The 17,050-nt window shown below is 46.0% G+C and overlaps 1 protein-coding gene and 1 pseudogene across 7 annotated transcripts in view; one reads left to right on the top strand and one right to left on the bottom strand.

The window, feature by feature from the left end:
• Positions 1-17,050, top strand: part of LDB2 (LIM domain binding 2) — a 333,309-nt gene that overhangs the window by 90,528 nt on the left and 225,731 nt on the right. The gene's annotated exons all lie outside the window — the stretch shown is intronic.
• LOC121146722 lies at positions 6,838-7,199 on the bottom strand (annotated as a pseudogene).

The raw sequence follows: 17,050 nt of genomic DNA, 5'->3' as shown, positions 1-17,050 counted from the left end.
CGTAAAGTTCTCATGAGGGAAAGAGCTCCAGGAGGACAGACACTGAGTTAAGGTGGGGATGTTTGAACTCATCCCCAGGGTCAAGCATGCGGAGTCTGGAGACTGTCCCATGGGGAATGGCAGGATCAGATTTGTGCTGCAGAAATTGCTTCCATTGCTCTCTACTCGAGCCCCTTTCATTGTAAGACTTGCACTAGCACCCCACAACTAGCCACACTCTATCTTTGACTTCCTTTCAGGCTCGGAGTGCAAAGAATGACAAGATGTTCATGGATAACTGTTTATGAAAGTTCAAATAATGAGCCTTGTAAGTAAAAAAGGAGACACGTGTCAAAGATGTATTGAACTCAAGAATTAGTGAGGAAACTAGTAAGATGTTACAAACCGTTCAAGGGAGAATTCAGAGAACCACATGTCTGAATGCACTCAAGGAATGCTGAAATAAGCTTATAATTAAATGTAGAAATGGATCTGTCCGTAGGGCTCTGCTCAGCCTGACACAGCTCAAGCATGTCTGTGGGCAAGAATTGGTTACACACTCAGTTTCCTATTATAGAGTTGTGTCATGCCTAAAAGACAAAAGGTGGAAGCATCCAAGTTGGAAACAACACTGCTGAATCTTTCTTGCCCATTTTCAAGTCTTTCAGTCTGCCTTGAGAGTCAGTTAAACAAACTTGCATCGTGAGCTCTGTAAGATTGCATTGACTTCCCAGGCCTGTCCCTCCCAGTTTGGATTTGTCCCTTCCTGGGACCTCAGCCTTTTTGCTTAATTTGTGGAACAAGACATTGTACTGAAAAAAAAAAAAGTTAAACTTTGTACAGGGTTATAACAATGGTAAATCACACATGTAAGAACACAGCCCACTTAAATTTTAGATACATATGAAATAATTCTGGCCTGAGTCTCAAATATTTCATGAGATATGTGTAGCTGCAAAAGTTTTATTCATTGGCCTGAATTCCAGACTAGAGTGAGCATTCTGTGTTTTCTTTGGCAACCATACCTATCTGCCAAGGATTAAGCAGTGGCTTAGTCCATAGCCTTGTAAGAATCAAGAGGAGGAGGTTGATTCAAGCTTGAGATGCTATTTCTCAGAATTTTTCCTTTAGTTTTGTCTGATTCATAATAAATAACCTGTAGGGCAGAGGCTGCAGCCTGGCAGCAATCCGTATTCCTGAAGGAGCAGAAAGGGAGGGAAAGTGCCAGCCGAGAGGACCCTTTTCCTCTGTTTCTTCCCTTCCACTCAGCGGATACAGGTGGTGGGCTCTGAGTGGAAGAGGAAGCCTGGAACAAGGATTAGATCCCATGGCTGGTCGTCACCTGTCCCCAAAGAGCAGTTGTGTCCCAAATCAATTCCAATCCACATAGGACCTTTTGCTTCCTTGTACATCATTCAGGGCATCAGCTGTCCCAGGTTTTGTGTTTCACAACACTGGGGATGGGAGGAGTGGGAGCTTTTTTGTTGTTTCTTCTGGAATTCTGTAGGATTTAATCATTTGCACGCAATAGCATTGCATTGCATTTTTTCCCAATTGTGCAGTTGGCTGGCAGATGAAAACCCCATATGTGATGCTGAGTAAGCACTGCAGAAGCTGTCATTTGTGCTGAAGTGACTGTAGATTCCAGAGTCCAGGCCAGAGGCACAGGCAGTTTTCGAAGATTTAGGGAGGGAACTGGACATCTCTAAGGCAACTGCTCACAGAAGATGCTAGAATGGGAGAAGTCCACTAGGGAACCAGCCGTAAAGAAATACAGGAGACAGACAGCAGGCGTGTTTTACGGCGTTAATAGACATGGCCTGTCTCCCAAGGCATCCTGAAAGCCAATGCCTACAGCATTCATGTGCACATAGACCGAGTTAGTCTGGCTGCAATTTTCCCACACTTGCCGTCTCTCAGCCCTATGTCTTAGAGCTTCTTTTCCAGAGTTTTCAAGATCTGAGGCTTTAGCCTTGGTCTTGGGCATCCTCCGAGATGAACTTGACCCACTGGCCTCTAGCAGTGTGACCTGGAATTGGTTATTTGGAGTATTTTCTTTCTTGAAGTGGGAATCACCTCATACAGTCATACTTGCAACAGACAAGGGGCATGTGGAAAATCCTGAAGGAAAATCACAATGAATCATGAATATTCATCAGTCGGCTATGTGCCACGTGTTTATCTATATGGACACACAGATTTCTCATTCTAACTCTAAAATCTAGGTAGCGCTGCTCCCATTCTGCAGCTAAGGAGGCAAAGGCACGTTTGAATTAAATCACTTGCTTAGGTGCCACAGCCTTGAGGGAGTTGCTGGTTTGTGTGTAGCCTGTCACCTCACAGAATTATTACTACCCACAGTGCTTAGACGCTCTCCAATAAACATTAGCAATGATTATTATTTCAAATATCCTGAAGAAGATATGAGCCCCAAGAGAAAGTAACAAGTTTTCACTTTTTTACTCATATTATTTTTGGTAATATCCAAAATATAATCTATTTCAGAATATTAGGCACTTTTCTTCTTTCTTTTCCTTTACTTTTCTTTTTCAGTAAAAGAAAGACAGTAAGAAATACAGGAAAAAAACAGGCAGAGTTTCTTTCGTCTGGTTTTCTCCCTGGATATGTGTGTTGGCCTGAGGCTGGGTCACACCAGGCATGAAATCCCGGCCTCCCCAGTGGGCAGCTGGAGTCCAGGCGTTGATGCCCTTAGCTCTGCCTCCCAGGAACGGACTGGAGCCTGGCATCAGGAACAGGGCTAGGGTTTGAACCCAAGCTCTGAGATACAGGCGACAAGCCTCTCAAGCCTGCATCCTACTTGGAAGGCCAAATCCCATCCCAGCATGTTGAAGCGTTGGAGAAGTCAGAGGCTGAAAACCTTTAACTGTTTAAGTAGGCTTTTCTTTTAGGATACTTTGAGATTTACATGAAAGTTGCAAATATACTTCAGGAAATTCTCAATTTCCCCGAGTTTAAGACCTCTCATTACTAGAAATTTGTCAGAACTGGTGAACATAGACAAATGCCTTGTTGTTAGTTAAAACCCATGCTTTATTCAGGTTCCTGCAGTTCTACATAATAGCCCCAGGTTTCTAACCAGGATACACATTAGTCATCATGCTTGCTTATGTTCCTCTGGGCTGAAAGAGTGTCTTGGGTACTTTTTCCCTTTAATGATCATGACCATGTTGTTGGTTATTTGGCAGAGTATCTTCCTTTGAGTGCGTCTGTGGTTAGACAAAGGCTGTGGGTACTGGGGCAAAAAAGCATCATTCTCGTTACATTGAATCCAAGGTACCATGACCCGCATGGTGTACTGGTGATGATGCGAAGCCTGCCCACGTGGCTGGGAGGGTCTCTGTCAGCTTTCTCCACTGTGAAGTTGCTCTTGTTACTTCCTCTTCTGTGCCACAGCGCTTGGATGAAAGTCAGAAAACAGCCATGGTTGCTTGGGGGATGGGGAGATAGCACCCTCCAACCGTGTCAGCAAGGTAAATAAACCAATTATCTGTGATTCTCCCACATATGAGATGTGTCTCCTCTCTCCCCACCCCCACATTTATCCAATCCTCTTTTATGTTAGTAAAGCCTCACAAGTTGTGTTGTGTTTCGGGTTCTAATCTATTCACTGCTGTTTCACCTCTGATCGGTGGAAGCTTCTTCAGTTGGCTCCCGTGGCCCGTTGACCTACGGCCATCGTAGGTGTGTCTGGGATACTTCCTTAGACTCATCATATGCACTCACTTCTCCGGTTTCACCCCAGAGGCTTTGTCCGTCTGCCTTGAGAATCTGGGTGCTAGCTCTGCCCATTGCTTCGGGGGCATTGCTGCTTGCAGGTTCTCTTGGCAGAGAGAGTTTGGAAATGTGTATGTGCCTGCCGATACCGGTTCATGTCTTTGAGTAAATATTTTCCTGGGCCTATTCCTTGCCTCCAACTATCCCAAACATTGATAATGTTAGGATTCCAATTTGCCATTCATATGTCCAGATTTCAACAATCAAGTGTAGTGCTAACAACGACCACTTGCTGTTACGTATAAGGCATTGTGCTGGTCCCAGAGGGTTGGCTGATAGGAAATTCCTGGGCTCCTCTAAACAGAGTCAGGATCTAGTGAAGGTTAACAAGTAAAGGAACACCTGGGAATCATTAACACACATGCTCTGCTGAAGATGAACTCTGAGGCCTTGGAAATCCACGTGAGGTCCCCACCCATCAACCTAGCAAAGGGACAGCAGCTTTCTGGCCTGCCCGGCCCTCCTCTACTGTGTCATCCACACTGACATCATCCACTTCCTCAGAGGCTTTCCGTTGGCTCAGGATGTGCTCCATGGACTTAGGACTAGAGTGAGACACTTGGGGATGCATGCCAAGGAAGCACCCACTCTCAAGGATAACCTGGCCCTCGTGAGCCCTGACTTCTTTGGTGACATGTGAGGCTCTTTACGATTGAGTCTCTCCTACTTCTGATCTCTTTAACTGTCTCTTCACCAGGCTTTTTCTTCATCATTACACCCAACATCCTTCTCTTCCCTGGTCTCTGACTTCTGGATTTCCACAAAGAACCAGATGCTTCTGGGATGCTTCTTTTTCCTTTCTTTATCTGACTAGTTCCTACTGATTCTTCAGGTCTTGGTTAGGGCAACGTTTCCTTGCTCTAGAAAGACTTTTTCTGCCCTCTGTGCCTTTTCACCATCAAGGCTGTTTTCAAGTATGTCTCCCATGGCGCCCTCTACTGGCTAGAGAGGGACTTGTACCTGAATGGTCAGTGCTTGATTGTATCTTTCAGGGAAGGCTCGTGCAGACTTAACTCATGGTTTAATTTCCACAGCACTGCCTGTGTGTGTTCAGTACTTTGTTGGTGCATGAGTGGTGTGAGGAACTGAACTCATGCTGAGTGCCTGAAAGGCTGCCAGAGGCAGGTGGTGCCTGAGTGAAATCAAGAGACACTTCATTCAGTGAAGCTGAGAACTTTTGTGGTCATTAGCTTAAATCATAAATTATTATTATTTCCATAAGTTAAAGATGGTTGAAATTACAAGACTCAACCTAATGGTTGATGCCATTGTTAAAAACTTAATGTGTTCTTAAAATGTGCAGAATCATTACGGATGATACCCGCCCGTAGGGGTGATACCCCTGGTGCGTTTGCGTTAGACCAATGACGCTATTGAGCTACAGAGAAGTTAAGCCTCACGGTAGGGCAAGGCTGCTGATGAGGCTGTATACTTTAAGACTCTGAAAGCTCGTCCCGTACCTTGAAAGTGAAGAGGACAGAGGGCAGTGAGGGACATCGAAGAAATGTAAAAATTCAAGGCATGCATTTTTTCGAAGAGATGTATGAGGGCAGCCTGCAGGTTATTTGACAGGTGCAGAGGGGCTGTGATCCTGGAGATGGACATCCCGATATTGTGATGTGCTTGCCCTTCACCTGCGCCTCCCTGCCTCCTTCCTGCCTTCAACTTCAGCTAACCAAGGTTCCTTCAGGACAGATAGGATACAGCCTGCTGTTTCCAGGGATTTTAAGCCAAGCCACTACAGCTCTGCCCCGAGGGCATCAGCCCAACATGGCGGAATTTAGGCACCTCTGCTGCCTGCTTGGCAAGGAAGCATTGTGGTTATTCTTCCTGAAAGAGGCAGTGCCTTAAGCTGGCAAATCTGAGGTTTTACGGAGCGAGCTGCGAAAGGAGCCTCCCACACGCTACAGGCTACGATTGATTGCATGACCTGGTATTGCTTTCAGAGGCCTCAGTCAGTGTCAAGAGCTGTAAAATGGGGCTACGCTCTGCTTGCCGTATTTTGTTCTGGTTCTTCCGAATTTTAATCCACATGCATGGAGATTCTCACTACACCCAAGTCCAGACTGGGGTTCTTTATAACCTTGTTGAACTCTTTTAGGTTGTGGATTTTCTACCCCCAAAGACTGTAAGGAGATGCACTGCTAAGTCCCCATTAAAAATCGGATTTATTTGCATGGAGGATTTAGGATTTTGTTTCCAAGAACAGAAACCTCCTGTTTTATTCTTTTTTTTTTTTTTTATGTATGAATGGCTGTTGCAAGACAACGATCCTTTTAACCTGGAAAAAGCATATTTGGGTAAAGAATCAAGTGATTAGAAATAAGAACTACAACCCAGGAGCTGATAGCCTGGGATTCAGGTGGAATTCTTCTGTCTGAACCTCTAAGTAGAATTAAACACAGAAGCTCCACCTGAAGGAACAGTGAGGCTTTGATGTAAACCCACAAAAGCCAGTACATTTGGAATTGAAGCTCTGGGGCCGTGGAGCTCATCCAGTGCTTGTAGGGTACTTCGGCACTGCTCTGTCCTCAGGCGACAGGAGCCACCTGAGATCCCCAAGCCGTAAGAACCAGGAAATGGGCACAGAAGCTGGCAACGCTATGCCAGCTTTCAGCTGTTTTCCTTTTGTCAGCTGAAGGAAGCCCATAGGTTCTACTTAGCCATGAAGTTTCCTGATTTAGAAAAAGCAAATGCTTGCACTGCACCAGTAGCTACTTTCAACCATTGGGGGGGTGGGGCATGACCCATCCAAGAAGTCGGGCTGGGAATTACCTGCTGTTCTTTTGGGTTTCGGGAAGGTTGTGATCGTTGACCTTGTCCAGCGTGTGGTAAAGCCCTGCTGGGGCTTTCCCTCCTGCTTCTCGGAAACCATTTCTCTGTCATGTTAGGGTCTGCGGCGGTGAGCTCCCTTCAGCGGCAGAGAGAGGGACAGAATGAATGTCCTGGCTGGGACTCAGGCCAGCACTCTAAGTCTCTAAAATAGGGAGAGGCCTCTCCAGCATATCTGGCACAGAGAGGGGTCCGTTAGAGAGGTCTTTGTTTTTTTGTTTTTTTTTCCTTTTAAACATTCACAGTAGCAGATAATCCTGGCAGTCCACCCTGGGATGAGATCCGTGGAGAGGAAGATACGGGGATGGAGGTCATGTTTAGACAGTGACTATGGTGCCCACCATCTTGGGCAGCGATCATGCCCCGCAGGAGCGTCTTCAGCACCTCGGGCTTCTCCATGGGCGGCGCCTCCTTGGCCTTGCGCAGCCGCCTGAGAGCGAGTGCTGCTTCCTGCGCAGGCCCCGCTCAGCCGCCGCTGCTGGCGCGCTGTCCAGCTGCATGAGCTGCGCGTAGGTCAGCAGCTGGTCCAGGTCCACGCCGCGGTAGGTGAACTTGCGGAACGTGCACTTCTTCTTTTGCTCCACCTCTGCCATCTTGTCTTCCCGGAAGAGCTGTTTCTTTTCTTTCTCAGTTTTTGTTGTTGTTGTTTCAAAGCCTTCCCACTCCCAGATGGCTTCAGAAGGCCAAATTCAAGGCTGGCCCTTCTGTTGGTTAGGATGGGGTGTGAGACTTCCTGGTGGTCAGAACATAGATCATTAAAACATGTTTGAGCTCTAAGACCAGCTGCCTGGGTGAGGAGGTGGGAGGGCAGCCGGTAGGGAGCCAACCCGGAGCTGGGGTCGTGGTGCAGTGAGTTAAAGCACTGCCTGCTATGCCAGTATCCCATATGGATGCTGGTTCAAGTCCTGGCTGTTCCACTTCCAATCCAGCCCCTTGCTAATACACCTACGAAGGCAGCAGAGCATGGCCCAAGTCCTTAGTTGCCTGCACTTAGGTGGAAAGCCTGGGTGGAGCCCCACACTCCTGGCTTCAGGGAGCAGTGAGGGCTGCAGCCTGTGTCCCTGAGAACTGAGGCGCACTGAGCTCCGTGGTTGGAGAACTCGCTCCTCACGCCCTGAAGGCCCACAGCTGTGCACGCTTCGCGGCCAGAAACCTGGGGCGTCCCTGCCCATTGCTGCAGGTCGGTATGGAAGGCTCCCCGATTTCCAGGGTTCCTGTCGCGGCAACCATAGGGGATGCAGGTGGTACAGGGTGGAGGATTAGCCTGTTTATCCAAGGTGCCAGCCCCGCAAGATCAAATTTAAAGAATAAAAGATTAAGGGAGCAAATGCGGACCTATGTTCTGAGTGCTTATGGGGATTAAGCATCTCCAAAGCACTTTAAGCACAGTGTGATGTACACAGTGGGGATGTAAGGACTTGTTAAGTCCAGTCAGTGGGTTGCTTGCTGTCTTCACTGGAAGAGTAGCTAATGTTCATGTCTTATGGTAAATGATCAGCAGAACTCGAGAGGTTACAAACCCCAAGGAAGATGTTAGCTGCTGTGGAAGCTTTGCTTGGGACGACCGCATCCCATCCCAAAGCCCCTGGTTCAGGTGGAAGGCTTCTGCCTTTAAAGTAAAAATGAGGGGAAAGGAATTGGCACAGTGGTGCAGCGGGCTAATCCTCTGTCCTGTGGAGTTGGCATCCCATATGGGTGCTGGTTCATGTCCCGAATGCTTCCACTTCCTATTCAGCTTCCTGCTTGTGGCCTGGGAAGGCAGCAGAGGATGGTCCAAGTCCTTGGGCCCCTGTACTTACTTATGTGGGAGACATGGAAACATTTCCTGGCTCCCAGCTTTGGAACAGCCCAGTTCTGCCTGTCGCAGCTATTTGAGGAGTGAACCAGCAGATGGAAGACCTCCTCTACCTCTCCTTCTCTTTGTAAAGTCTGCCTTTCAAATAAAAAAAAAATCTTTAAAAACTTAGAAATACAAAAAAAATTAAAAACTGAGGGTAACTTTAATGATCACACAATTTGCAGAATTCTCAAATCTACCAAGTTCTTTCTCATTTAGAGTATATAGGGTCCTTCAAAAATTTATGGAGAATAGGAATTAAATCATGTTTGTTTCAATGTGTGTTATTAAAGACCTACTCTGCTGAAAAGGATGCAATGTGTTACCGTGAAAACTTTTGGACACGTTTTGCTGGGATCCTACAGGTGGATGCTGGGACCCTACAGGTGGATGCTGGGATCCTACAGGTGGATGCTGGGATCCTACAGGTGGATGCTGGGATCCTACAGGTGGATGCTGGGATCCTACAGGTGGATGCTGGGATCCTACAGGTAGAGACCGCCATGTACATTAAGCATCTCACAATATTTTGAAGCATCTACCCTTGTAGATTTTAGGGTGTTCTGGAGAAACGCTCTGCTCTGTATAAAGCCATGCTCAGAGTTTTAAACTTCCAGCAGGTAAATTCATACCACTCCACATGGCATTCAGAAATGCTCAAGCTGGTTGGTAAAATGCACATATAGAAATTATCTTTTATTCTGGAGATTATAGGTAAGCACTATATGATCCCTGAAGGGTCAATTTGTAATTTTCAATAAAGAACTGGTATCTCCAGATGAGGCTCCCAGCCCCCTTCAGCAGGGAGAACAAGAGAGGTGCTACAGCAAATTACTTGATTAGCTATCTTTCAAAATTAAATTGGTTCTGATCTGGATGTTGTCAAAAAGTACCTAAGGCCTGGGGAAGATTACAGTGTTTATAAATCAAAAGCAGCTGCTTCTGTTTGTAATGGCTTTGGTTTAAAAAAAAAAATCCCGATTTGACAATCCCCTTCTTAGATCTGAGTTCACTACAAAAGGGGAAAATAGGCAAGGTATTAAAGCACAAAGAACAGATTTTGTCATGGAAATAATAAAATGCCCTTCTCTGCTGTGGTGGCAAGCGATACTGGCTTGGATATGAGTAGAGAATGTTGCCCCAGCAGTTGATAATGACAGGTCATTAGTGCAAGTAGATTACTGGAGACAGGCAGTTGGTATTCCTTGAAAGTAGGAGTCTATTGGACAGGCAGGAACCCAAGGAAGGGCCAGGGGTTGTGTGTGTGTGTGTGTGTGTGTGTGTGTGTGTGTGTGTGTGTGTGTGTGTGTATGTGTGTGTGTGTGTGTATTCCCTGCATCTAACCACAAGCCTGAAATGCTGCATTGCTTACATTGTTAGATTGCTTCAACAGTGTTAGAATTAGCACGTTGCTCTAGTCCTGGTTCATTCCCAAATAAAACTTCTCCAAGCCTCAAGCTTAACACTAGTTTATCTGCAAGACTAGCTGGACATCTCAAAGGAGAACTTATACTTCCTGGGCTGTGAGTACAGCACTTTCAGACCCCTGGAACTTTCCATCCTGGTGGTCAAGGAGAGAATTCCGTGAGCTTTCTCAGCTAATTCTGCATTATGTGCTGAGGCGCCAGCAAGGCCTCACACTCATACAGGCCTGAGTTTGAATCCTGCCTTCACCCCTTACTGGATCTTCTATGCTGGCTAAGCCAACCAGCTTCTCTGAGTCCAAGTCTGCATAACAGGACTAGTCAATGCTGCTGTGAAACACCTGTTTTTGGTAAGAATTCCGTGTTTAATGTTATGGGGTGGACGTTACAGGGAAGGTTATCTGCAATGTAAGCAGCTGTTTGAAACTCTGAGCCTTGATTTCTCATCTGTAGAATGGGGCTAGCCATGCCCATCTCATAGGTTTCCCTATGACCCTTGAATGCAGCATTTTGCAAGTGTGTGGAATGTACTGAGTGCTGACTAAATATACACCGGGCAATTTTGTTTGATTCTGTTAGTGCTGTTCAAGGCTCCTGCCTCCAATAAAGACTCACTCTCACTCTGTTCCAAGACTTGAGACCAAGGCATATTATTGGCCTGGTTTCCTCCACCTCCTAATTTGATGTCTGACTCACTATAGGCACTCGCTAAGCGTTTGCGGTATGAGTAAATGAAGGAGTGAATATAAACACTAAACAGAACATAACTTTCTTCCGCCATGGCTGGGACCGCAGGGTTGCAGCTGTCCTGCACCTGGCAATCCCTGTGTGGTTGTTCTGCTGCCCCCATCATCATCCTCATGAAAGATTCCCCCTTCCACCCTCGTGGCATCTTCTCTGGCCACCCCTTTCTGCTGCCTGCAGCCCCTCCTCCAGCCAGTGTGTGCTTGGGGAATGCAAACTAATTTAACCAAAGCCAAACATAATTAGGAGAGTAAATCTGCTGCTACTGCTGCTGCTGCTGGAGCAGCAGGAAAAAAAAAGCATATAGCTCATTCCAAAATGAAATCCGGCTTGGCGGCTTTGGGGACCCCCTATTGTCAGTGTAATCACCTTGCTGCTGGGGGCTGGGGAGGGGGCTGCTTGCTTTCCCCACACCAGCAGCCCAACAGGAAGGAGTTAATTGTGTCATTGCACCCTTGCTGCCTTTGGTCTCCAGAGGTAGAGACAAAATCCAGCCAATAAACTTGCCTGTTGCCAGTGCCCCTTGGCCTGAGCTAAGGGCACACTCTGAGCTACTGCTTTCCACTGCCTTCAACCATTCGTTCATCTAGCAATGCTGTTGTGCCAGGCATGGTACTGAGTACTGGAATCCCAGCAGAGGTGTTAGCCGCTCCAGAGTCAGGTGGCTCCTTGAGAACCTCAGTAGCTCCCAGTTTCACTTGGTTCCCAGTGAGAGACCTGGACAGATGCCACCCTGTAGAGCCTCTGTGGAAAAGGCCACTTGGGCATTTGAAAATCCCACCCAGCAAACCTTCTCTTTTGACATCCATGCTGCCTTTATGTGGGTAGCTGAGATGGGAGAAGGGCCTTGACTCCCTTGCTGAAGGCTAAGAGCTGAGAGGAGGAGGGAGGGATGGTCTCCCTGCTAGTGGCTGGAGCACAGTCACAGCAGATTTCGAGGTCCACTGTGCAGGGTCTGGGGTCTGCTAAGAGTGAAGGAGATGCAGGTGCAGCTGCCTTCTGAAAGGCACACATGTTGATTCCAAGTTGGAAGACTGGCATTTAAGGAGTCCCCAGCTGTTCCAAGGCTTATGACACTACTGAGCAATTGACACAGAACAAGAGGGAGAGAGAGAGGGAGAGAGAGAAATGGAGCACTCAAGGGACTTAGCCAGCCTACTTCCTCTCTCCCGCCAGCCCTCAGTGTCTGTACCAGACATTTGATTCTGATTACCTACTCTACCTTGTTTCTCTGCTTGAGCCTATGTTTATCTGTGCATGTACGCTCCACTAGGAAGACACAAAATTAATCCTTTGTAGGACTAATTTGTAAACAAGACAAGTGTGCATGGGAGTCACCAAGTGTTAGGCAAGAAGTCTAGGCTCCGGCATCCAGAGGTGAGCACAGCAGATGAAATCGCTCACCCTGTGGCGTTCACGTGCGAGTTAGACCAAGACAGACTGTAAACAAATAAGCATTCAGAAGAACAACTTTTGGGGCTCAGAAGGAGGCCTCCTGCAGCCATGGCCAGTTCCCTGGAAACTGGAGAAATGAGATTCCTGCCGAGTGGGAGACAAGCCTTTGGGTCCCGCCATTGTTGAGTTGTTGGTTCCATTCAGGCCTGGAAGACATTCAATGAAAATGCATACATTTAAGCTTTCTTCTAAAAGTATTTGTTCCAGAAATCAGAGCTCCCTTTTAGTGGTTGTTAATATCAGGAAATGAATATCTGATTACATTTTTCTAAGGCGAGTCCCTTAGCAGCAGGTGGAATCTCTTCTTATCACATCTTGTGCATAATTCATTTTGGAGAAAGTCCCTGGAGTTTGGCTTTTCAAACTTAAGGAGAAAAATGAAGCTGGTTTGGGGGTCGTGAGAGTTTTTAACCTTTCTGGATAAGCAAAACTGCTTAAATGTGATTCCAGGAACAGACCCTCAAGTGGGGATTCCTTGAGAAATGGTGCTGGAGCTAAGCTTTCTCAGTGATGTGTGGGTAATTTGCTCATTGGGTGTGGACGTGCAGCTAGGGGAGGGAACAAAGCAGGATGCGCAGGGTGAGCCTGCAAGCAGCCAGCAACCATGTGCACACTACTCCGTGTATCTATCTGTCATGTAGTTTTTGGCTGCCACTCCCCAGGCTTGGCTAGAGCTGCTTATCACTGGAATGTTACGGAACATTGCTTTTTCTGTTTTTGCCCTGATGTAGTAGCCCCAGTGGGCAATACTTCCCTGTGGCGTTCAGGCCTGTCTTTGGTGCTTGAATGGGTACTGGCTCAGAAGGACAAAGCTTCCACCCTCCCACGAAGCCTGTTTCCCAGCTGATTGTCCTGAGGAGGTGACCCCTGTCTTCCTCCATTCTGACTTGGCCTGCAGGAGAACTTGGACTCAGAAAGTGACCTGAACAGGCAGGCAGTGGCTTGTGCTGGCTGCAGTCTCTGGGCAGGGAACTAATCGTGAGCTCTGAAAGTCTCCCTGGTGCTTAGGGAGCCCCAGTGCATATTCACTGACCGGGAATCTCCTGCACATTGGGAATTGGGAGCCGGGGCATAAAAATGTAGTCCTACATAGGGTGAATTTTTAGTCTTCTTGTAGACATGGACATACGTAGGCAAATACTTGCTTGAGCAGAGAGACACACAGGGGCCTGTTCTCAGAGCCAATTGGTTGGCACAGACAAGAGGGCTAGGAAAGGAGTTGAATCAGATCATTTCTTTTTATCGCTTTTTGTTTTTAAACATCAAAAGAATCTCTTCCCAGCTTAAAATGTCCTTTATTTTTATAAAAATGTGAATCATTTAATATGCATGTATATTTTCATATCTTATTTGGCACCAAACTTCTTTCATTTGCTGTTATAAATATCTTTACATGCTGGTATTAACAGTTTAAAAATCATGATTTCCTCAATTATAAAAGTAATTCCCATTCAATGTAATGAATTAGTACAGTGTGTGGGACAAAAAAATTTTTTTAAATATGTATTTATTTACTGGACAGGGAGTGAGAGGTGGGCAGGGTGAAAGAGCTCTTATATGCTCATTCACACCCCAGCTGGCTTTGGTGGCCATGGCTGAACTGGATCAAAGATGGGTAGTGGGTATTGAGTCCAGGTCAGCTCCATGGGTGGCAAGGATCCATTTACTTGGATCCTCACTGCTATCTCCCAAGATCTGCATTAGCAGGAAGCAAAACTCAGGAGCTGCAACTAGGAGGCAAACCCAGGTCCTCCAAGCTCTATGTGCATCTTAACCAATGGGCTAAATGCCGGCTCTAGAGTAAAGCCTAGTAAATGGAGGCACAGCAAATTCTGGGAGCCAGAATGTCCACATACAACTGAATGGGTTACTTTTGTCACTGTGCATACTTTAAGAGAATAAAAAATGGTGTAGTTTATATAACAGTGGGGGGAATATAATTGTTGACAGAGTAGGAAGGTGTGAGATTGTTGGGTTACCATGGCTGGTTGGAATTGGACCCCGGCAATCCATGAGTAGTGTGGTGAGAATTTTGAAGTTTATTGTCTGGGCAAGATTTCTACTCAAGATTCACAATGGAGAGAACGAGCAAACCATGGCTCAAGTAAAAGCACAGCATTCTTGGTTCACTCTGCTTTAGCCATCTCTGCTCCACAGGAGAAGTTTGGTAAGTGCAAACATGTGTAAGATGCACAAACTGATGATAAATTTTATACAAAGATGAGAAAGTGAACATTCATGTGCATAAGAGTGATTTGCTCAACACAGGGAAATACCCATTGTGAGTAGGCCAAAGCAATACATGGATGAAGGCGAAGGGTGGGAGATACTACCCAGGCAGCGTCTCCAGCCACTGCTTCCAGCCAAAGTGAATGATTTACACTCATTCAGCCACTGCCATTTCTGGGGACATACTTTTTTCAAACTCATAACTGGCTTGCTAATATGATTTGGGCATGGGTGTGTTAATTCTACTCCGGATTCTTGTCTCACAAAGACTAGCATTCTAAGTGCAGACATTTGCATAAGTATACAAGTAGAAACAGGATTTACTTAACAGTGACAGAAAACACATATTCACAAGTGAGTGAATGGAGAAACACCCATCATGGGTGAGCCAGAGGATTGTCTGAAGGGAGAAGAGGTGGGAGGAGGGAGAGAGAGACACAGAGAGAGAGACCCCCCATGTTGGCTTCATTTATGAGTGAGGTATGGGTGGTGCTTCTACATTTATGATTTTTGTGATGCCTCCCTAGATACCACATGGAGCTAAGCATCCATATTTTCATGATGTGCCCCTTTAAATCCTGAATGAGGCAGGTGCATCTTGGGAAAGGGGTTGTTGTGATTGACAAGTAGAAAGATGGTGTTAAATGTGGGGCTTTCAGAGACTTCCAGCTCATGCAGACCTACCTTCCGACCTAGCTACATTAGATAATAAGGAGATGAGCAATGTGGCAGTGAGCAGATGGTTGATGGAGAGCCTGGCACACTGTTGCAAAGACTTTGCCTTTTGCTCTGGATTGCTTGGAAAGGTACTGGGGGATTCTGAACATAAAAGATACGTAAGCTATATTTTGAACTTGCCTCTCTTCTCCCTAATAATAACTGGTTATTTACGATGTGCATTATTACACTAATGTTATAAATATGTGTTCTTTTTCAATTCCTAAACCAAATTTGTGAAGGGATAAAGCCCAGTCCCAAGCTACAGCTGGGTAAACTGAGGTTTAAAGAGGCTCCATGAATTCTCAAAGTTGTAAACACTGTTTGAATCAGGAACCTGTGCTCTTTGCCTCTCACACATTTGAAGGTCTTTTTGGCTGTTTTTGGTTTGGTTTTTGCCATTCTGATCCAGAGTTGGCCTAAGTATACTCTATCTCACTGGACCAAATGACGCCCATAAGTGGCTTACAGACAGCAGGGAGCGGGGACATCTGCTAACACAGCCTGTTCTTGCACCTTGGACCAGCTGTCTCACACAGATGTGGAAGGCAGCGTGGTGTAAAGGAACTGTAAAAACCCAGAAATCTGTAAGCTGAGTGCCAGGTCATGGTCTGTGAGCAACTTACTGTGCAGTCTTATGCACCCTTTTTTGCCGTAACTATAATCAAGAGAACTTACGGATGTGTGTTTTTGTGTCTGCCTCTCTTTTGGTCTTCAGGAGCATCAGCAGCTCAGTGGCTTTCCTTTCTTACTGTGTCCTGGTCACATGAAGTGGAGTTAGCTATGTACTGAGAGCCAGTTGCTATTTGTTGAATGAAAAATCATCGTAGCCGTCATGATGGAGCATTCCGTGCATTATCCCAACATAATTTAATCATCGTAACTATTTAAGGGGATGCTGTGTGTTCATCACCCCCATTCAACAAATTAGGAAACGAGTAGGGATGGCACAGCTTAGCAGTTGCTTAAGAGCACACAGATAAATGTGAGTTCAAAACAAAGTTTCAGTGTCCTTGGAGAGAGTTGGACTGCAAGTTTATGCCTATGATTCTTTCTATTTTTTTCAATTAGTCTTACAGAACCTGGCTCCAGGGCCAATGCCGTTTGATCCTTATCTCATTGGTTCCTTATAACTCAGTGGAGGATAATTTCAATACAACTGCTCTTTCCTTATAGCTCACTTTCTCTCTTTTCTGTGTTCTTTTTTCGAGCACAACATGATGGAACAAATGAGTTTGCTGGGCCGTCTGACTGTGGGGGGTTGTGAGCTGGGTGGAGGAGCCTCTTTGCAGAACTTGGCTCCAGGCCTGGGATTTGAACTTGCACTGCCCGCTGGCAGGACTCCTCGGGCTGCTGAGATGAGCAGTGGTTATGCAATTTCCCATTCCTCCCTAAGTGCACCACAGGAAGCCTGATTTTCTTGAAATCACTCTCATTTAAAAATCTGTCCATTTTGAAGCAAATGTGTCCTCTGAACCCTGTTATGGCTTTATAGGAAATGAAATAGGCTATCTAAGCAGAGTCGGCCTGGCATTCTGTTATCCATCCGGGAGAAACACTAGGTGGCGGTTTACCAGCTTGGACTTCAGGTCTGCCCTGTATCTTGAGTATGGTGGGAAGACAGGAAACTGTCCTTTTAGGTGAAGTTGAAAGAATCGCAGACAATTAACTTGTAGAAGAACCATGGACTCTGTGGCTGTGTCCTTGTATATTTAAAAGTCACTTTTAAGAGACTAATCTTTAGGGTTCTTGGGTGGTTAACCAGCCTTAAGACCAAGAAATCAAGAAGCAAGGATGACAGAGACAAATCCGTTTCCCTCTGTTGCTTTTACTACTCTTCTATCAGCTTTGTGGAACAGACACATTGTTGAGGAATGTTGTCCCTGAATGCCAGGCACCAGGTGGCCCCTGCTCTTGGTGATGTGCCAAATCCTTGCAGTTTCTAACTTGTGAAAAGTTTGTGGAAAATAGAATTAAAAGATAATTATTCTCTCTTTTTTAAATGAAATACGTATATAATTTTTTTCCATCATACATG

The sequence above is a fragment of the Ochotona curzoniae genome, unplaced genomic scaffold (assembly GCF_017591425.1).
Source record: "Ochotona curzoniae isolate NIBS_2020 unplaced genomic scaffold, NIBS_Ocur_1.0 scaffold_4505, whole genome shotgun sequence".
NCBI lineage: Eukaryota > Metazoa > Chordata > Mammalia > Lagomorpha > Ochotonidae > Ochotona > Ochotona curzoniae.
Note: the sequence above shows the minus strand (reverse complement) of the source record. Positions and strands in the feature narration are given on the sequence as shown.